The sequence below is a fragment of the Acomys minous genome (assembly GCF_964271855.1).
Source record: "Acomys minous genome assembly, chromosome: 5".
Classification (NCBI taxonomy): domain Eukaryota; kingdom Metazoa; phylum Chordata; class Mammalia; order Rodentia; family Muridae; genus Acomys; species Acomys minous.
Window position 1 is genome coordinate 97,883,967 of NC_140494.1, and position 22,486 is coordinate 97,906,452.

Below are 22,486 nucleotides of genomic sequence, written 5' to 3' on the forward strand. Positions count from 1 at the left end.
CAGATCTTCTCAGTCTCCAGGTAAAGGAAGTGGGTGACAGGCTACACACACACACACACACACACACACACACGCTGTATGAAATAGTACATAACATGTTATACATGGTGCTATATATTATACTGTTAAATACAGTATTTACATTTTCAGTTTTGAAGCAGGGTCTCATTATGTAGCCCCAGGGTGGCCTTGAACTCTTTTTATCAGCCTCGTAAGAGCTGGGATTATAAGCATGTGCTATCATGCTTGGGCACATTTTATTTATAACTCTGTATATTATGTATATATTCTATAATAAAATTATTATATGTAGTATTTAAAGCATTATATCTTGATGCTGGAAAGATCACTTGGTCAATGGTTAAGAGCGTTTGTTGCTCTTGCAGAGGACTTGGATTTAGTTCCCAGCATACACGCAACAGCTCACAACCAGCTCACAACCATCTGTAACTCCATTTCCACGGGATCCGATGTTCTGAAGGTACCAGATATGCATGTGGTACACATACATACATGCAAACCAAACAGCCATACATATAAAATATAGAAGCTTCCATGGCCATTTATTGTGAAACTAGAAATAAGAATGTGGTGAAGAATGACATTAAGTTGGAAGAGAAAGACCAAGCACTGTGGAGTATGCCAGCCTGGAATCCTAACACTCAGGAGACAGAGGCAGGAGAATTGCTGTGAGTTCAAACCAGTCCCCAACAGTGAGTTCCAAGCCAGAAAGGGACACAGTAAAAAGCTGTCTCAAAACTCCAAAAGTGAAAAGAAAAATAGATTAAAGAGAAAAGAGGTTTGAACTTATAATTTTAATATATTTACTAATCTACAATAGCATATATGATGGCTAAAACTATATGCTATAGGTATAATACATAGAATATAGTATATATACTATATAGTAAATAGTGTCTTATGGGATTATGTATAATTGCATTATATAATACTATATATGTTATTTTATATTTTATACTGTTAAAATTTAAGTTTGTATGCATACATCGTATGTATTATATATTATATGACACTGTATACTAAAAATAAGTACTATCAAATATAGGGTGGTCACTATTGTTGTTATTGTTTTAAGACTCAGTTTCACTACGTAGTCCTGGCTGTCTTCAAGCTGGCAATCCCCCTGCCTTGGTCTCCCCAGTTCTGAGATTGCAGGTGTATGCTACCTGTGACGTGAGCTCTAGACTGCACATGCTAGTTCCAATTGGTTTACGTGAAGCTGTTAAGGGGTGAACAGTGTCTATACAGAGCTTTGGTGGAGGAGATCTGAGGAGAGGCTCCCTAGAGGATATCTGGCTCGTTGCCTTCTTTCATAGATAACAGACTTACACGGGGCCCAGAGGGGGGTGATGCTAAGGAAGGGCTACCAGTTAAAGAAGTGTCCCAGAAAGAGAACTGCCCATTAGGAGGCAGAACGCCTAGCAAAAAGCAGACGCCTACACCAGAAGCTTGATGCTGAGCTCTTTAGAGAACTTTCAGGGGAGGAGAAAGGATTGGGACAGCCCAGTGGGCAGGTAGCTGGGCTTTGAAGTCTGAAGAGATGAGACCAGACCCACCCCTCCCCCCCCTTGCTTAGTATCCATGATAGCTTGAGAGAAGCAGATCCAGTGTAGACAGAAGTTACCCTGGAGCTGCTAGAGAGGACACTGGACAAGAGATGACCTTTCCTGAGCATTTCCCATGCACCAGAACGCTGTGAGGTCAGTCCCTGCTATGAGAGCCCTTATGAAGGCTGTCTGTTCCGGTTGCATAGACAATGAGGGGTTGGGTCTGTGTCTGTAATGTTAGCATTCGAGAGGTCAGGGAAGGAGATGGTGAGTTGGAGGCTAGCCTGGGCTACGTAACTAAAACCTGCTCTTAAAAAGAAAAAAGAAAGAAAGAAAGAAAAAGAGGAAGGGAGGGAGGAAATGGGAGATTGGGGAAGAAAGGGAGAGGGGAACAAAGAGCAATGACAACAAAAGGCCCAAGTTCTAGAGCGTTCTCAAGCCCAGTAGCCAACAGATAGCCCAGCTAGAAACTGAGCCTTTGTTGGGTCAGTTTGAAATGTGAGTTTATGCAGAATCAAAGGACTACAGTCAACACTTGCCGGTATGTCTTTCCTCATTGCGGAAACACTGCCTGCTGTTCTGTTCTTGAGCCTGAGGAGGAAGTCAGCTCCTCTGCACAGTGCGACACCATCCGGATGCTATGGCTGGCCCACAGGAGTGAGCTTTACCCACCAGGACTCAGGAAATTCCCACCTGGAAAGGCACCTGGAGTTTGGGGTCTCCTTTTCCCCAGCTCAGAGCATCAATGATGCCTCCTAAGGCCATAGAGACTGGCTGAAAGTCTGCATCTCAGAGAGACGAGCCACCAGGAGTACTAGGAAGAGAGGCACTGCAGCCCTTGGTTTGCACATCCTCAGGCCCACCTTTGTCCTTTAACCAACCTCAGACACACACAAATGGCTGTACCTGTCCTGTCCATTAGACCTGAGCTAGCCTACACAGCCTCCTCTGTGTCTCCCTGGGAACTGCCTGTATCGAGCTTAGGGGCCAGGGAGGCTGGCAGGCGGGAGGGCCCAGGAGAATATGTATGTCAGTTAAGGTTTGTCGTTTACACGTGGAGATCATTAACGGGACTTATTTTTAAATTGTAATTGCAAAATGTAAATGCTTCCCAAACTGATGTGTAATTGCTACCCCTCCACCCCAGCCCTTCCCCTCTGCTGCCAGCTTTGCAAGGAGAGAATTAGAAAATAAAAAGGGGGTGGATTATGTAAGCAAAACGATTTTAAAAAAAGAGAGCGAGAGCTAAGAATTTAAGTGAGACAGCTGGCAGCTTCTCTGATTGCCACACTTCCAGCATTAGCTACAAAAATTGTCCTTGCCAATCGCACCCATGCAAGCAATAGTGTCAACTGTGTGCTTAGTCTCCAGGACACACCATACTGGCACTCCCTCGGAAAGACAATTCAGTGGTGAGTCGGTGTGTCCAGGAATCCAGGGTTAGAGGTCGGGTTCGTATTTGAATTGGCTTCCATCTTCTTGGTGGAAGCCCCCCCCCCCACCTCCATTCTCCAGAAAGACACAGCCACACAGGAACTCTTAGTCAGGCAATAGTCTCCCCATATACTACTAGCATCTATAAGATGGCACAAGGCACAGGCTGGCCTTTATGAGCCTTGGAACAACCTTAGCCAAAACAGAGGAGAGCTATACCAGGTAGTCTATGGGGGTGAGCCTCAGGATCGATCACCTCAGTTCCAGAGAAAGTCCCTGGACTTGGCTCAGGAGGCAGCACACTTGCATTAGCTCACCACATCTGCAAGCCAGGTCTTGAGGCCTTCTCCTAGCCTCTATGTACAGTGCACTACATGTGCCATGACTGTGTGCTCAGGGTCCTAATGCCAAAAGGGTTGTTAACCATGACTTCAGGGGAACTGCACCCCAAAATGTAGTTCTTTCTTGACCCATGTGGATGTCTGCTCATGGTAGAGCATGCTGACCCCCATCGCTACACCACAGTGCCTCCGGACAGGAAGTGGGACAGGCAGGGCTGCCTGCTCTTCCCAGTTCAAACACACTCTTCTACGGGTGCCTGTGTCTACTAACTGCCTGCTTGGGAAACTAGGACAGCCACATTCACTGCCCGTGTCGCCAACTTCCTCCTTCTTTACAAGGGAACAGGCCTTTCTGAGCAATGTGGCAATGATTAGTAGGCCCAGAAGGAAGGCTGATGGACAATGATGTTCCACAGTGGCCTAAGACATCATGAAAACACACAAATCCCAGACAACTCCTTGACAATTGTAGCGGGATCTCACCATAACAAATTCAGCCCCAACAGTGGCATACAGGAAAGAGAAAAGGGATTGCTTTGGATAAGTGGGCTTCTAAATCACTAATTACACTGTCATGGAAGTTTGTGGGGTCTGAGGAGAGTTAAAACACAAAAAACTGAAACCGCCACAAAATCCACACCCAACCTACTAGGAAGCTTGAGGGAGAGAGAGAGAGAGAGAGAGAGAGAGAGAGAGAGAGAGAGAGAGAGAGAGAGAGAGAGAGAGAGATTGCTTGTTTACTTGCTTGCTGCTTCCTTCCTTTCTGTCTGTGTTTCTATCTTTCTTTCCTCCCCCTGCCCCTTTTTTTTTGAGACAGGGTTTCTCTGTGTAGCCTTGGCTGTCCTGGACTTGCTTTGTAGACAAGGCTGGACTTGAACTCACAGAAATCTACTTGCTTTTGCCTTCCAGAGTGCTGAGATTACAGGTATGTGCCACATGCCCAGAGAATGGGAGTTTTTAAAATTCAAAGTACTTAATAAAGTCTAAGGAACTATTTCTCAAAGAACATCAGAAACACCTGGGGTACAGTTTCCCCCCTCCTTTGGGGTGCATCTGTGTGGGTCTTCACCTGCTTCACAATATCAGTCTCTGGCTATTGGACTGGCATTTTCCACCAACATCCCTGGGTGATTCGCAGGTACCACTTGCTCCAGCATTGTGCAAATGTGATCATCACCACGGTTGTATGCAATGCCCATCCAGCTGTGCCTCATGGGAGACAGGTAGCACAGAGAGCACACAACAGTCCTGGCAGAAGGACAAGGAAATGCAAACAATGCTGCTGTCTAAGGCTGTCTTTGCTGAGTGTCTGCTCAGGTAGCCAGCTGGTGCTAGAGGGGTTCTGAGGGAAGGAAAATGGGTGTGTCAGAGGGGGTTGGGGTTCAGCATGTGTCAAAGGACAGAAAAGCATGCCTTACTGTTGGGTGACCCCACTGCCTCTGGGATGGTCTTCCGGAGGCTCACCCCCTCTTCTCAATTCCAGCCGGGCCAGAAACGCTTCTAGTCAGCTACAGAGAGAGAGTACCTGCAGAAGGAAGGGCACAGCAGGTCTCAGGAGGGGCCTCAGTTCACAGAGGGCTGGGCTCTCTCACCCCAGTTCCTCCTCCCCAGGACATGCCCTATTATAGAAACAGTGGATTCTATCTCTGCACACGATCCCTCTCTCTCTAAGTGCTGTTCGACTCTCTCTCCTTAGAATGGCTGCTGAGTCCTGCCCAAATCTTTGTAGACCCCCCAAACTTTGTCACAGTTGGACTTGCCCTGTTGTTGCCTGTCTGGCTTCCTGACTTCGGGTGGACTGGATTCCTGACCTCCTGTCCAGCAGTGGAAAGGTCTCTAGGGATGAATTTGGACACTGGGAGGGTCAGCTGACACCTTGTAAGGTGGGGACTCAGAGGGAGAGGGAGCGGGGTCCAGGTGGTGACTGGCAGGCTTCAGCTTAGGAGTATGAAGGGACAATGGTTGGGTGAAGGGAAACAGGGAAAGGGAAGGAGAAGTCAGTAGGAGAACAGAGCTAGAGCCAGAGAAAGACAACCTGAGGCTTAAAAGGAGCCTTGGCTGCCTGCCTTTATTAGTTATTTTTAGGTTCAAGTGAATTAATTCTGTAAATTAATTTTCACAATATTTGAAACGAACCACATCTGAGGCAGAGGCTGGGTGGTCAGCTTTGCCACTATGTCTCGATAGCTATCTCCCAACCATCCCATCACCTTCTCCTGTGGAGGAGTTGCTAATTTGACTCCAAGGAGGCTCTGCTAGGAGCCAGGAAGGAGCAGGGGCTACTCTCAGCTTCACTTCCAGGGCAGCAGTGGGCGGCTCCTCCAGGCAAGAGCCCTAGCCCTCTCCTTGAGGCACATATGTCTATAACATCAGCAGCCCCATCCTAGTTAACACCAACTTAGTAAAAACCCACTTGCACCTCAGCAAAGAATGTTATTAACTAGTAGTGTGACAGCAGGGAAACAAACTAGACATCTGCCTGAGCAACAAGGCTTTCCTGTGTGTGTGTGTGTGTGTGTGTGTGTGTGTGTGTGTTTGTGTGTGTACGTACACATGTGGAACACATTGCTGAGCAACAAGGCTTTCCTGTGTGTGTGTGTGTGTGTGTGTGTGTGTGTGTGTGCGTGCGCGCGTGCATGTGCGTGTGCGTGTGCGTGTGTGTGTGTGTGTGTGTGTGTACGTACACACGTGGAACACATTGCTGGGGAGGTAAAGGTGCAGACAGACAGCATCCAGGATCCTAAGGGAGGTCCGAATTCCCGGTTGCAAAGAGAATGAGGCATGGTGTGCTAGGATAGGCTGAGCTTAAGAGATGCTCCAAGGGTAAACAGGTAGCCTGTGCGTTTCCATGAACAAGTGCCCTCCGAGTTAAAGCAACGCCCCCCTGCCTTCTTCATACCCCACACTCCTCCCAAGAACTGATGAATACTGAGACACATTTGCAGATCTCTCTGGCCACGGGAAGAGCCACTCAGACTGGCCAGAGAAATCAGCACCAACAGAGAATGGGGGTACTACTGTTGGTACCAAATTACTCCTGTCTTATTCCCTTCACCCTGCTCCTCCTCCATGTAACCGTGTCCACGAACTCTGTAATGAGTCCCAGGGCTCTGGACACAGGCTGCAAACCTGGGAGGCACATCTGATTCCTCTCCTCCAAGATCCATGCAGTTTTCACTCCCTGTCATTATTCCTTCTCATCTCTTCCTAATGAGAGGTAAAGATCCTCTTTCCTCCCTTGCATTCCCAGTGGCACAACCTAGACAGGGCCATCCTCCCGGGCCACTCTTGTCATAGTCCCTCCTGGTACAGACGGCCATCAGCCCTCAGTGCATCGATAGCCATGACTTATCTATAAGCAGTGAGTGTCCATGACTTTTCATGGGCTTACAGCTGGGTCACCACCAGGACACCCATGGGAGACAGTCAGAAGAGGTCTAGAGACTACATGGGACCCTGTCTTTCTAGATTCATCCTCCTCTCTATCTATACCCAGGGTCCACAACTCTCCACTCAATCATCACCACTCTCCTGTGCCACTCCTGGCCCACGGTTTCCCAGTTCTCTCAATACTCCCATTCTGTATTTCTGCCTGACAGGAGCCATTCTTCAGTGTTCATCTCAAATAATCGGGTGGCTGCCTAAGCAGCCAGAAGTAATTTTTCTTCCTCTGTGTTTCTAAGTGACGCGGGACTTGTCGTTTTCTGGAAGCTCTTGCCATACTCTGTCTAATGCTGTGGTAATCTTATATGCTATCGTCTCTTTCCAAACTGTGAACCTCTCATAGCCAGGAACCATGGCTTGTAAGTTTTCAGCCTCCAAAGTGCCTTCATAGAAAATACCTTATTTAAGTCTTAAACCTAATCCTAGAAATAATATTTTATTACCTTTAATGAAACACATATACTTACGTAGGAAATATGTAAATAAGAGGAGGAAAGTCATTAGTTGTAATGCTATAATATGATGGCCACATTTATATTTGAAATAAAATGGTTGTTTCTTTAAATAATACCATATTATGCATACAAGTTAGTTTTTGACATATGTTGTCAATACTTTCATGTATGGGGACATGTTTTTATTATTATTTTTATTATTATTATTATTATTATTATTATTATTATTATTACTACTACTACTACTACTACTACTACATTTTGTTGTTACTGTTGATGTTTTTCAAGACAGGGTTTCTCTGTGTAGCCCTAACTATCCTGGAACTCACTGTGTTAGACCCAGGCTGTCCTTGACCTCAGAGGTCTACCTGCCTCTGGGCCCCGGGTGCTGGGATTAAAGGCATGCACCACTACCGGATGGAATTTGTTATTTTAATAGCTAGATGACATTACATTTTATGAGTGTACCATAATTATTCAGCTAAATTTTTACTTTATGTTGTTTAGACTATTTCCAGTTTTGCGATCTCCAACAAATACTGATCACTCTCGCTAGCTGACTTCTCCTCCAGACCTGATCTTTTTCCTGAAAAAACGCCCGAAGATGCATTCATTCTAAAGAACTCCCACAGACTCCCCACAGGAGGGTCGTACCTATTCCTGTCCCACTAGCAGCACATGAGAAATGTCTTTTTCCTTGGCAATCAGTTGTCCGCATTTTACAAATGTGGTGAATGAGGCTTTAGGCAAGTCAAGCACAGGCGTGTCTGTGCCGCATCTGCTGGCATGAGAGGTTTCATAAACCTCGTTTCCCTATCTTGCCCTCTTTGCTCTTGTGTGTCTCACCAACGCATGGAGAACCCTTGCGGTTGGCAGTGCTAACTCAGCATTTCCTCAGAGGGGAAAACAGGGGTAGACAGGCCTAGAGGGCCATTTCTACAGCCTCGCCAAAGTCTTCCTCCTTGTCTACTTTTCCATGTCTCTGAGGCCTATACAGGAGATGGGAGAGCTGTTGTGAGGTACTGTTTGGGATACCCGCTCCCTTCTTCCGTGAAGGTGCGGATTGCTTCAATTTAGCCTGTGCATTAAGAATCTACCATGGGCCTGGGCCCAAAGATGAGTCAACCAATCTCCAACCTCTTTTTTCCTCTTTCCTCTCCAACCCTCGTATTCCTCCCCCTCGCCCTGTACCACCTTCCTTTTTCTCTTTCTGTCCTGAAGATTTCATACTCCAGTGGGAAAGACTGATAGATAGGAAGCACCGTGTGTGTTTGATACTGCTGGTTGCTGCATCCCCATCCCTTCCTCCGTCAAGCACACAGAGATGACATCAGGGTCAGGACTAGGCTCAGAGCTAGGCAAGAAACCCCAGCCTGTCTCCCATGTCCTTAAGTCTCTGTCTCTCACTATGCTCTTTGTAGCCCCGGAGAGAGGGAGAGAGAGTGTGTGTGTTTGTGAGCAGAAAAGAGGTCCCTTCTGAGGTCCTGCTGCAACCCCAGGCATCTGTCCTCTGTTCTAGCTGTACCCCAACCCATCTCGGGGTGATGCTGGGATTCCTTGAGTGGGATTCAGGCCAGCGTTAGTCAAGAGAAGCCCACCGGCCTCCCGCTCCACTCGGGGATTAATAAAATGCACATTAGTGAGGGGAAGGATGATCAGAGGTGACACCAGCACGCCCCTCCGGGGGGGGGGGGACACTGCTTCGGGGTTACAATATCCATAGATTTCTCCTTTCCCAGAACTGACAAGAAGCTTTCTCCGCTTGTTTCCCTGCCGCCCGCAGAAAGCTCGGAGGCAGAAATATAGCCTGTAATCTCCTTTCTGTCACTGGCAGTGATTCCACTGAGCATAAGAAGGGCAGCGCACATGTCAGAAAGCTCCGAGGAAGATGAAAGACAGGAACAGGGCAGAAGGGAGAGAGAAGGTGGCAGATGTGTGTTTGCCATCCTTCCTAACTCAGCCACCTCAACTACCAGCATGTTCCTTTCTCGCCGTGGTAAAGACTCCCCCATGTACTACTTTTCCCTATTCAAAGTCCTCCGCCTTTAACGGGGTGCCTGGGACAATACTGCCCGATTTGGGGTTGGAGCTAGACAAACAGCCGGATAGCCGGGGATGAGTTAGGGAGTCAGACTGACGGACACCTACAGAACTGAGCCCCGTGTGACCTGACACGAACATCCAGGTGTCTTAGGAGACAAGGAAGGAATCAGTTTCAGTTGGAAAATAGAGCTGCTTTCATCCCTCCTGCCTCACTGAACAATGGAGTGGAAGCTTGCAGCTCCGTAGTGGCAGCAGGCACCCTCCTTGCTGCCCAAGTTCATCTTAACTGGGCTTCCTCTGACAAGGAGGTCAGCTTCCCCAGGGAACGTCTTTACCAATTTTGCCAACTTGCACTTGGGTGCTTTGCAGATGAGCGAGACAGTAATAAAGACAGCCTCTGGAAATCTCTGGTCAGAGCCCCAAAGTGAAGGCCTAGTTCCCTCTACTTGGGGAAGTTCCTCCACCCTGGTGACTACCCTAGTACTAAAAGGTGCTGAGTTCTTTGCTAAGTGGACCAAACACCTTGAAAGAGTCTGCATTTTATCTGGAGTCTATTCGACGGTCCAGTAAGCTCAGCTGTGACAGTGTAGTTAGACAGTGTCTGTCCCTCAATTACCCAGTGGGCATCTGTAATAATCTCTGGCTTTCTTCCTTCCCTGTGTTGGGGTGTGCAAGCTAAGGAGGTACAGCGGCTAGCTCTAGGTTGGGCACAGGTGTGCCCTGTGATGTCAAAGTCTTCCCCCCAGCCCATCTGAAATGAGGCGTATCACCATCCTTATCATTGGCCCCATTGCCTTCTACAGACAAGAAGCTGGGCTTGAAAAATGTGACATTTCTCACTCATTCTCTGAGGATTCTTGATCATCAGTTGAATTGAACTGTCACCCTAAGGAAAGCCTAGAATACAATAAAAGCAGGGAGGCTGACCTCCAAGAGGCCGGATTATAATCTGGGAAGCAGAGATGCTCCTTGGGAGTTGGTGCCATATTCAGCCTTGTTTCACTGTGTCTCTGCTGTGCAGAACCCAGCAGCTTTCCAAGGCTAAGAAGATGAAATGCGAGACTTAAGCTTTCACTCTTGCCCTTCGTTATCAGCTTGGACCGTATCCTCTGAGCCCAGCGCCCAGTACTTCTGAACTTGAACCTTTCCCCCAGGTGAGAGAGGCTGCCACTATCCAGTACCCAATATCTAACACACACTGGCTTGAGCACCTGCCTCCTGCTGGGGAGCCTCGTTCTTCCTGTTTTCCTGCCTCCTGCTCCTACCAATCCCTAAGGCTAACCCTTCTGCAGCTGAAGATCGGCTGCCCCTTAACCTTACTGTTTTTTCTGAGCTTCAGGTCTTTAAGTTAAACAAAACCTCCTTGACGGCATCCTCAACCTGTGTCTTTGCTTCTTGTACTCCCGCTATGCGTGCCTAGGTGAACCTGGGTAGGTCGCGCAAACTATCATTCTTGCCACACGGAGAAGAGGTGTTCCCAGAGAATATTAACTCAGAGCGGTGCTGAGTCAGTCCAGTACGGACTTTAGCATTCATTGCCAGAGACATTGCAATTCTCTGTATGTCACACCATGTCCCCGAATTGAGTGCTTTTGACCGAAGATGCGCTCACATGCTTCCTGCACTCCCTGAATGTGAGAAAACAAGCACAGAGAAGTGACGCCAGTCAAACAGGAATTCAACGTCTCCTTCTCAAGTAACCCAAACAGACCTCACCGTAATAGCTTGCCTACTCCCACAAAACAAAAACAGCAGTGCCCAGCTCGCGGAGTGTCTCTGAGGACATTATGGTATTCTCTCTCTCTCTCTCTCTCTCTCTCTCTCTCTCTCTCTCTCTCTCTCTCTCTCTCTCTCTCTCTCACACACACACAGTGTGTTTAGTGAAGAATAAGGGGCCCTACAGTGACATAGAGTAGGTCTTAACTAAGTAGTGACCTGTCATTCACAGCAGTGATAATAATGGTATGCTTAGATATCATTTAGTAAAAGCAATGTTAGTTTAAAAAGAAAAACTTCAAGAGTCAGCTCTTCGTGTTTGTAATCTGTCGCTGTTTTCCCTGTATTAGAGTTACATTGACCACACAGATGACTTTTTGTGATAGATACGACAAGACCTAAAATTACTGGGTATGTACTGCTTGGTTTTGCTGCTACTGCTGCTGTTCTTTGATTTAGGGTTTGGAATCTCAATCCTTGAAATGGTTTTCCTGTACTAATTATGCATTTCAGAGTCAACATATTTAATGAAGTAGGAAAGTGAGTATTAGACTGCAGAGATGCATTGCTCACAAAATAGTCTGAATTTGTGTAAATCCTAACTCCCTGCACCTGACTTAGTCAGTCTCTCAACTCATCCCTATAAGTCACTTAATATGTGTGATTTTATACTCAGTTGCTACTTTAATGCCACAACTGTTCATGTTATAAATGAGATTGAAATAATAACAGGAATGTATTGAAAAGGCTCTCTGAGATAAAAATGTACTTAAAAAAAAGATTTATTTATTTTTTTAAAATTATATATACAATGCTCTACCTGTATGTATGCCTGGATACCAGAAGAGGGCACCAGATCACATTATAGGTGGTTGTGAGCCACCATGCGGTTGCTGGGAATTGAACTCATGACCTCTGGAAGAGCAGATGGTGCTCTTAACCGCTGAGCCATCTCTCCACCCTAAAATCATACTCTTGTGGTGTTTTATTTGATGGCTTGAAAACCCCTGAAGTTGTCTGTGGAGTTAGGTCATATGCAGTTGGTAAAGACAGGCTTTCACCATGTCCGTTTACCTCAGGCAAGTTCCTTTTGAATTCTGTCACACTGTCTTTCAAAAGCCAAAATTGCCTTAAAAATACAAAAGAGGCACAAACAAAAAAAAAGCTCTTGCTTAGCTATCTAGTACTATGGCCATAATATTGCTTTTTTTCTGTCATTGTTATTCACCCTTCATTTTAATTTCAAAACTCTCAAACTTGTAAGATGTAAGAATTTTTATACAAAAAGAAAAGAAAAGATGTTTTATACTACATTCTATTAATCCTCAGTACGTTTGAGTGTACAGGCACCATGCTGTGGGGGTCAGACGTTTTGTGTCAGTTTTTGCCTATCATGTAAGTACTGGGGATTGAACTCAGATCCTCTGGCTTGGCAGCAGGCACCTTCATCCACTAAACCAGCTCCCCAGTGCTTCTCACACTTAATCTTGAGGCTTGGACTTCTGCCTTCAGTATATGTACAAGAAGACAATACAGGATAGGCTAGAGGTTTTGTTTGTTTGCTTCTGAGAGATCAGTAACAATGCTTACGCATACAGATGTGTGAAAACAGAGGGCTATATAGCTCAGTGCTAAGAGTGCATATACAAGGCTCTGGACTGGATCCCTAACAACACACACACACACAAACACACACACACACACACACACACACACACACACACACACACACACACACCTCCCCAAAACCAACCATTCAGGGCCCCATCTAGGGTGAACCATTCCCCTCTTTTTTTGCTCTCCCAATAATTGGGGTCAAACCTCTAGGATAAAAGCCCGGAAGTTCTTGGCTATGAATGACAGGCTGTCCCACTGAATTATCATCATACGTTCTGAGAAGCCCTAGGCTTCCAGACAACAAGGACTTGGCATTTCCCACCTTGCATCTCTAGCCTTACATCCCGCTCAGAATGTGTTTATTAAATTAGGAAATGGATAAGCAGGAACGCCAAGAGCAGTCAAGGGATCTGGAAATGAGCTATGTAGGGGGGGGTGCGGGGGGGGGGGGAGGGACAGCTGACTGGGAACCTGCCCTGGAAAGAAAATGATCCTTTTCAGTAGAATAAGGCCACCCCGCTTTAAAGACGCCCTTATATTAGCCCAATAAGGTTTTATTTTCGGGTGGAAAACTTGGACCCTTATGAGAAGACTTCAACACTAAAAACCTACAAAATCGTGCCTGAGTCTAGATCCCTTCACCCCAGCCTCCTCACTGAAGTCTTTCCCCAGTGGTCAGACCTTCAGCCTTGAGCCTTAGCCTGCTCCCTCACCCTCTGAGGGTTGACTCTATGTGCTGAAGCAGTTTTCTTCAGAAGCAGGGGAAAGCAAGCACATCTTCACACCATCTCACTGTTCTTGTTCTGACCCTACTGGAGCCAGCTGTGCCTTTCCCCTCCCCCTCCACTGCCATGCTTTACCTACCAGGAGCCTCCTGCTCTGGGTCTAGCACTAGCATCTCCTATGAACAGCTTGTGATGGTCTGAGTACAAGATGTCTGTATCCATAGCACCCACTAGGCTATGTAATCCTCAGCAGAGTCTTAAACTCACACATCTCCCCAGACCCCAATAGGTATTTTGTGTATATCAGGTGTTTAACAAATATCTGTTGATGAAGGCATAAATAAATGCATATATTGAGCAGAGGACGTGCCATATTAACACACTACATCCTGATCTCCTTTACAAGGAGGTATATTATCCAATTTAGTAGTTAACCCTTGTTAATAGATAATAATAGCCCCATGTTAAAAGGGAAACTGAGGTTAGGAAAATTAAATGACTTTCTTGAAGTCACAAAGCTAGGTAAGGGGGAAACATGAAAGTTCCGGGCCCAAAGGTTATGTTACAGCCTCATTGGCACAGCTCCTCAGTATCTGCCCTTCTGCCAGCCTGTCCATCTGGCCTTCTGCCCACCTGCCCCTCTGCCTACCTACCTACCTGCCCACCTGCCCACCTGCCCCTCTGCTCACCTGCCCATGTGCACACCTGCACACACGCCCCTCTGTTCATCTACCCACCTGCCCCTCTGTGCACCTGTTCATCTGCCTACCTGTCCCTCTGTCCACCTGACTTTTTGCTCACCTGTCAACCTGCCTACCTGCACACATGACCCTCTGCCCACCTGCTCACCTGCCCCTCTGTCTACCTGCCCACTTGCCCCTCTGCTCCTTTGTTCCTCTTTTCACCTGCCCACATGTTCACCTGCCCCTCTGTCCACCTGCCCACCTGCCCACTTGCTCACCTGCTCCTCTGTCTATCTGTTCACCTGCCCACCTGCTCCTCTGTCCACTTGCCCACCTGCCCCTCTGTTTCTCTGTCCACCTGCACACATGACCCCCTTTCCCACCTGCCCCTCTGTTCACCTGCCTACCTGGCCAGAGGAAAGATGTCAAGAAGCAGAGCTGCCTTTCTATCTCACTTGGGAAATAAACAAGAATTTTTCTTCTCATCATTTGGTGATTCAGTGACATTTCGTTTGACAAAGGATGTAGGAAAAGCCTCTCCTGGGACTAGTTTTGGGACCAAGCTCTGATAATATTGCTTTATTGAAAAGGGATGCCAGGAACTGATCTCTGGATGGCCTTTACATGAAGTAATTTATGCAGAAAAAAGAAATGTATATTTTTAAAGAAATGCACATTGATCTACACATAGTCACAATGACAATGGTAAGGACAGCATGCACACGTGTGTGTGTGTGTGTGTGTGTGTGTGTGTGTGTGTGTGTGAGTTTCTCTCTCCTCTCTCCTTCTTTCTCTATCCCCCCACAAACACACAAGTGCACAGATTCTGGTTCATGCTCATGGTGATGGCCACACACAATAAAAAGTCAAAGGACTCCTCGTCAGGGCCTGTACCTGCCCCACCCATGCCCACTTGATAACCAGTACAGTGGTCCTGACTTTCCCTTCTATGACCTCTGGGAAAACCTGCAACTTTTCTCGACATGAAAACTTCAGTCATTAAAGAATGCACAAGAATCATGTCATTGGAGAGATTAATCTCTCTGTGCCTCCTGGCCCTGCCCGACTCAGGGCCCTGCTCCTTCCTGTGTGATCACACTTTACGGGAGATGGTGCCAAGCAGATGACCTGCTGCCCAACGCACAGATCCACTCAGGAAGATTTATACCCTGCGCCTCACTCAGGCCTCCACTGTAACCGTCTCTGAAGAGAGCAGAGGAAGGGAAAAAAGAGAAGGAATTGAAATGTCTATAAAACTCCCACTCAGATGCCACTCAGCAGCAGAAGGGATACAATTAAGTAAAACACTGTCCTCTCCAAGCTGGATTTTCAAGGACCCAACACCAGAGTTTTCTTTCCACCATAAAGAATTTTGACTTGGGCTCAAGTACAGCCCGGGATACCTGTTCCTGTAGGATGAACACATGAAAACTCAGAAGCCAGAAACTGCACCGCGATTAGAATGAATCGGCTCTACACTGCTCTGGGCCTCGGTTTCTCCTTAAGTCAATAAGAAGGTTAGAAGTGGGTGGTCACTTCCAGCACGGTCTGTATCAGGAGCTGCCTTGCTCTGCCTGGATGCCGCGTTAGTAAGACTCTTCATACCTCTGAATCACTAGACCATCTATGCATTCAGAAGCACATGCAGTCACGTCCTTTGGCTTTTTTGTGTATGTTGCACAAAAGCTGTAAGGGTGGCAATGCTACAATCAAGACTTCCAGTGTCTGAGTGTCTTGGTTAAGTTCACAAAAAGAATCAGGATTGATTCAGCTTCCCTATTTAAAACAGTAACAACACAACGCTGTGAAAGCCCAAGAGTTTGCACTAACAATATGTTTTTCTTCTTGTCTCTGTCATGTAGGTTGAATAATAATTGAATTATGTGTGGCTTAGGACAGAGGTCCAGGAAAGTTGGCCCTTCCTTTAGGGAAAAGATCATACCCTTTTTGGCCATTAGAGGGACAAGATGAAAGAGAAAGGAACTAAGGTGACATTCCCTCACTCAACAGATGTTTTTGGGGGTGCCTGCTTTGTGTGAGGAACTGTTCAGGATTGTGGCCAGAAGTGACAGGAGGCCCAGCATTTATGAGGCTTGTACTTGGTTGGGAGAGAGGTAGGAGCAGTGAAGACGACAATTCACAAATGAAGTTTATAAAGAAAATACCAAGTCAGATGACAACAAAGGCAAAAGGTAAAGGAAGGAGAGGAGAGTATTGGGCACAACAGCTCCTCATTGCGACTGCAGGAGAGGGAGGGCAGACAAGCGAGGGAATGGCGGGTGTGGTGGTTTCAAAGAGAGATGTCCCTCATAGTCTCAGGCATTTGGACTCTTAGTCTTCAGTTGATAATGCTTGGGTGGGTGGCGGGGGGGGGGGGCAGAGTTAGGTGCTGCAGGATTGCTGGAAGAAGTGCATCCCTGGAGGCCAGCTTGCGTCCTTGTAGTTAAAGGCATAGGCTCTCAGCTTCCCGATCCTGCCACCGTGCCTTAGCATTTGTGAAGGACTCTGAACTATAAGGATGAATAAAGTCGTCTACAAATCGCCTTGGGCCTTGGTGGTCATAGTGTTTTATCACAGCAGCCGAAAAGTGCCAACTAAAGTTCATCATATGCGCACATGAAAACATCATGATGAAGCCCTGTTTGCTGTTCTCAGTACTAAGACGGAACCCAGAGCCACTTGAAGACATGCTAAGGCAAACCACTGGCCGCTGAGCTATAGTCCCAGCACTCTTTTTGCTTATTTTAGATGTTGAGATGTAGCCTGGAGTGGTGGTGCACACCTTTAATTTCAGTGCTTGGGAGGCAGAGGCAGGCGGGTCTCTGTGAGTTCAAGGTCAGCCGTGGTCTGCAGGATAAGGAGGGGAAGGTTCTACTCTCTGTGCTGAGTTCAACATGCTGCTTCTCCATCTCAGGTGTCCCTCTGGCATCTCCTCAGGCCTTGGAGTAAGAGCAGGTGGGTGAAGTGCTTGCCTCAGGCACAAAGTTCAAGAGGCATCAAAGCTGGAGCAGTGAAGCAAGGCCAGCCACAGTGACCTCACCTTATCTGCTCTCACGGAAGCCTAAGGAAAATCTGTAGCACTGTTCCTACTTCATGTATACATGTATCCAAATATCACATCGTGCCCTATAAACATGTACACTTACATGTCCATCTATTTTAATTTTTGATAGCATGCTCACCACGCATTTGTGTCGTTCATTTTTATTTTTCATTTAAAAAAAACCAATTGCGTTAAAATATCATCTCACTTGATTATTGCATCTGGCTGTCTCCTTAAGTCTTGTCTGAGTCTAGGCATGAACGTATGGCACAGCTTTGTGCTGGGTGGAAGAAGAGGGACCACGGCCACAATGGGGAGGCCAACTCGGGGAGAGTGAAGTCCTGATCTCAAGACAGAGAAAGGAGGCCAGGATACATTCCCAGGACAGGACCTCAAGGCAGAGCAGGGAGGGTCTAGACAGTCTATCCTCTCTGAGACTCTTGGGAAGCTGAGCTTCCTACAGTGTGGAGGAAGTCTTGTGTTGATCTACAGGATTGTCCAGTAGAAAGACTCACTCTGGAGGGCTTAGGGAATATAAGGAAGAGATGAGACAGCCACTGCTACTTAAAACCCTGCCAGGCAGCGTGCACCATGAAGGCCAAGCAGAGAAGGCTTTCTGCACCTTCAGAGGTTAGGGAACAGGAGGGAAATTTGGGATGAAAGGAACATTGCCAAGGAATGAATACCAGCAACCCCCCATTGTCACCAAGGGAGGGCTCAGGCCCCAAGCCAGCCCTTTTTCCTCACTGCCTCCCTCCAGTGTCCTCTGAACACCAGTATCAAATCCTAGGGCCTCCAGTGATGATCCATTCCCGTGCATTTATTAAAAACAAGATACATCTTGAGCACACAAGTGTTGGAAACCGTTTGTAACAGGCTCCTGCCTATCTTCGCAAGCTCATTATCTTGTATGACGCTCCTTCAGGTACCCAGAGGGTGGAGCTGGCAAGTTACGCTGCTGTGTTCTCAATGCGCCCTGCACAACTCACGCTGAAACCTCATCCCATTGTGGTGACATGAACAGGGAGGGACTTGTAGGGAGTTACAAGGGCCCATCCCTCATAGATGGGATCATGCCCATATGCGAGGTTAACAGGCGCTCTCTAGCTCTTCCTCCATCTACAAGAGTGAACCCTCACTGAAGCCGCTGACACTCTGATCTTGGACTTCCAGCCTCTAGATCTGGGAAATGTATATTCATGTTAATAGTCACCATGACTAGTGGCTGAATAGACCAAGGCACACACTCACAGGCCAAGCCAGAGACTGCTTGTTTTTGTTTTTTGTTTTTGTTTTTTTTTTTGCAGATATAGTTTTATTTGAATCTGGCCATAGCCACTTGTTGACTGTTGTCAATGGCTGCTTCCCACTGTATGGCATAGCTGTACAAAGAGAGAGCCGGATAATTGCAAGAAAAAAAAAAGCCCTGGAAAATTATGTCTGAGCCTTTGCAGGAAAGGTTAACTTAACCTTGGTCTAGGTTATGGTTCAAATGCATTCTCTCCCTCTTATATAGCCTCTGTTTCCTGTGTTCCCAGGCTGGGCCCGCCCACACTCTCATAGCTGCCCAATGTCTAAGGACTCAGTTCAAATGTTACTTATTCTGTGATGCCTCCTGAATTCCTGAAAAAAAAAATCTCTTGCACGTCTTTAAAGCCATGCGCATTATTAGAGTGACCACATAATTCACCTGTCAATTTTCAGAGTGAAAGCAATCATGATTATAATTACACAGGTTTCCACTGAGAACATTCCAGGGAAAGCCCATCTCTTAGTGTCTGTTTCCTTCTGCCTCCAAGGGGACAACTGCTCACCTAGCTGGCTTCCTGCAAGGGGCAGCATGTTTAAGGGTAAGGGCCATGGTGGAGTTTGGTTTTGGTTTTTCTTTGCTTTCCCTTTTTGCTTTTGAGAAAGGGTCTTTCTCTGGAGCCTCATCTGGTCCCAGACCTGTAATTTCTTGACCTAGCCTCCCATGTACTGAGATTACAGATATGTGCCACCCAACTGGCATTTTATAGGGAAAATTTTGACCCTTAGGGTATCCTTGTTTGAGAATATAATCAATGAATTTTTGTTGAAATAAAAGAAAGAAGGGTGCTGACCCAAGGCTAGACATGACACTTTCTTGGACAAGGACATGCTGGAGTAAAACAAGGTGGAGGAGCCACTGACTTCATGGAGAGGAGTATACAGCCAGTGGCCATCCAGTGCTGCCATTTATGTTGATGTACCCACTTGCCCAGAACCACAGACCACCCCTGGATAACGCCTAGCTCTCTTGAAGCTGATAGGCTTCCTGTCAGCCCTGCTAATCCTCTCAGCAGTTCGCCCTCCTGACATCTGCACTTCAGGAGGCTGGGGTACATCTGCTCTACAGGGTCCCCATAGGCATCAAAGTATTGGGCTAACAATGGGCAAAGCAGTCACAAGAGCTTGACTGGCTGCTCACTATGTTAAGGAAGAGCCAATTCAAGGACTCTAGCTTATTTTTTTTTGTGAGCTCAGAGCTGAGGCAGAATGCTGGGTGATGAGAATTTAGATATGCATCTCCCTTCATAAAACTCCAGCACATTCTATAGGCTTCTGCTCACTAAAATAGGAGATAGGAGACAGCAAGGGACAGATGACCCATTTAACATTCTTGGCACTCCCCCATCTGTTCTCCACTGAACAGCTAGAGACATCTTTTTGAAGTGCAAATCTTATTCTATTACATCCCTACCCTTTCCGGGGTTTCAGATACAGTACTGGTTTCCCATCCCTCTTAACGTCAGCGCTCACATCCCTATGATGCCCATGAAAATCAAATGTCTGCCCCTGCCTGTCTCTCCAGCCCTACCTAGCTCGTTTTCTACACTCCAGGTACCATGGTCTTTGTAAAAGGATGCACTTCTTGAACCACAGGGCCTTTGCACAAGCTCTCACATCTTCCTGGCAGGTGCTCTTTCCTCATCTGCTTTCTTTTCACATCACAGATTAAGACCCACCCCCTTTAGGAAGCTTTGCCTCACCCTTCAGACTGCAGAAGACTCTTTCCCTATGTTGCATTTCCTAATTGAGTTGGAACACTTACATTTGTAATGACACGCTTAGTTGTGTGAGGCCTCTTTTCCTCAATAGGCTGAAAACTCCATGTGGACTGAGACCCAGGATTTTCTTTTTCTTTTTTATCCACTCAGAATCCCCAGCATCTGCTAACATTAAAAATATTAGGGGCCAGGACACAGTCCAAATCGCTAGAGTTCCTGCCATATAGTTCCTAGCATGCGTGGAGCCCTGAACTCAACCCCAGGCACTCCATACGTCAGGGTTTCCAGCACACATCCAAAATCCCAGCACTTGAGAGATGAAGGCAGAAGGGTCAGAAATTCAAAGCCACCCTCAGATATACAACCAAGCTAGCCTGTCTTAAGGGGGGGAAAAGTCGACAAGATAGACTCCATCAACTGAAAAAGGGTGGGGTGGCTACCTCTGACCTTTTCTCAGGTTCACAAAATAAGAGGTAGGGATCCTTTTCCTGAGTTTTCTCTTCTTCCTTCATACAAAGCTATCTTTAAAAGCCTCAGGCGCAGAAGGACACAATAAGGAATTTACATGGCACAGGCATTGGCTGTGAGTTTACAACCAAACTAGGCAGACCCAGGTGAGGGCAAATGGACCATGGATGAAGAGGGTAAGTGATACCAGCCAGCTGGGGCAGGGGTTCATAGACACTCTTTTTTTTTTTAATTTAAAAACTTTTTTATTTAATTAATTTATTCAGATTACAACTCAATTGTTATCCCATGCCTTGTATTCTCCCATTCCTCCCTCCCTCCTGCTTTCACCCTATTCCCCTCCCCTAGGTCTAAGACCGAGGGGGACCTCCTCCCCCACTATATGGTCATAGGCTATCAAGTCTCATCTTGGTAGCCTGCTTATTCTTTCTTTGAATAGAATCAGGCTTCCCCACCAAGGGGAGGTGGCCAAATGTGGGGCACCAGAGTTCATGTCAGAGTTAGTCCCTGCTCTCCACATAACTGTGGAGAATGTCCTGTCCATTAGCTAGATCAGAGTAGGGGTTTGATGTTTCCTATTGTATTGTCCTTGGTTAGTGCAATAGTTTGAGCAGACCCCCTGGGCTCCGATCCACCCGTCACGATGTTCTTCTTGTAGGCTTCTAGGACCCTCTGGGTCCTTCTATTTCCCCATCCCCTATATTTCCCTTAGAGTCTCAGTAGGATGTCCTCACATCTATCCCAGTCTCCTGGTAAGTGAAGACTTTCATGGGATGTGCCTTTTGGGCTAGTGTCCAATTATAAGTGAGTCTTTCTGCTTCTGGGTTAACTCACTCATTACGATCATTTCTAGTTCCATCCATTTGTCACAAATTTTGGGATTTCCTTGTTTTTATTAGCTGAGTAGTATTCCATAGTGTAAATGTACCACAGTTTCTTTATCCATTCTTTAACTGAGGGACATCTAGGCTGTTTCCAGGTTCTGGCTATTAAGAGTAAGGCTGCTTTCATAGACACTCTTGATTCCCCCCTTCAGCCTTCCCACAGCACTGACAGCTCACTGAGGACCCAGAGAGGACTCTTAGGTCACCCTCACTTTCCCTTTTTTTCTGCCATGGTTTGAGAGTTCCCCTCTAAAATTCCTGTGAAATTCAGCTGCTACTATTCAGCATTACAAAGTGGGATGTGGACTGTGATCAGGAGGGCTCTGCTCTCACAATAGATTTATGGTGTGGTCTGGAGGTTTTGTTTTTGTGTTTGGGGTATTGTTTTTGTTGGTGTGTTTTGTCACTGGAATGGATTCCTGCTAAAATACATGAGTTGGTTGATTTCTTTCTGACAGGAAAATGTTCTCTTGCCCTTCTGTCACATGATGCTCCCTGGATGGTCCTTGCTCTAGAAGGAAATCGCATCCTCCATAACTGTGAGGGAACAAACATAGCATATGCACATACATGTTACACACATTACACATGATACACACATTACACATATATACACACCACACACACCACATACACATTGCACATATATACACACTATATACACACCACACACATTACATACCATACACATCACACATGATACACATTACACACCATATACATACCACACACACATTACATACCATACACATCACACATGATACACATATTACACACATCACATACACCACACACTGCACACCGTACAAACACAACACACACATTACACACCACACACACACCATACACACATTACACACCATACATACACCATATACACACCATACACACACATTACACGTGTACATACTAAACACACATTACATGTCATATACACACCACACACATAGCACATACCACAAGCACCGCAAACCATACTCACACATACATACACACCACACATATCATACAGAACAAACATATAACACACACACAC

At 46.5% G+C, this 22,486-nt stretch overlaps 1 protein-coding gene across 5 annotated transcripts in view; it reads right to left on the reverse strand.

Moving 5' to 3' along the window:
• The window catches only part of PKNOX2 (PBX/knotted 1 homeobox 2), a 263,949-nt gene that overhangs the window by 92,050 nt on the left and 149,413 nt on the right, over positions 1–22,486 (reverse strand). For 3 of the 5 annotated variants that reach the window (XM_084782951.1, XM_084782952.1, XM_084782947.1), the window contains exon 3: positions 4,762–4,868. The exons of 1 other annotated variant lie outside the window; for it this stretch is intronic. The gene's annotated coding sequence lies outside the window, so the exon portion shown is untranslated. Of the gene's footprint in view, positions 1–4,756; positions 4,869–22,486 lie in introns of all 5 variants that reach the window. One more of the 5 variants, XM_084782948.1, reaches the window with a different exon arrangement.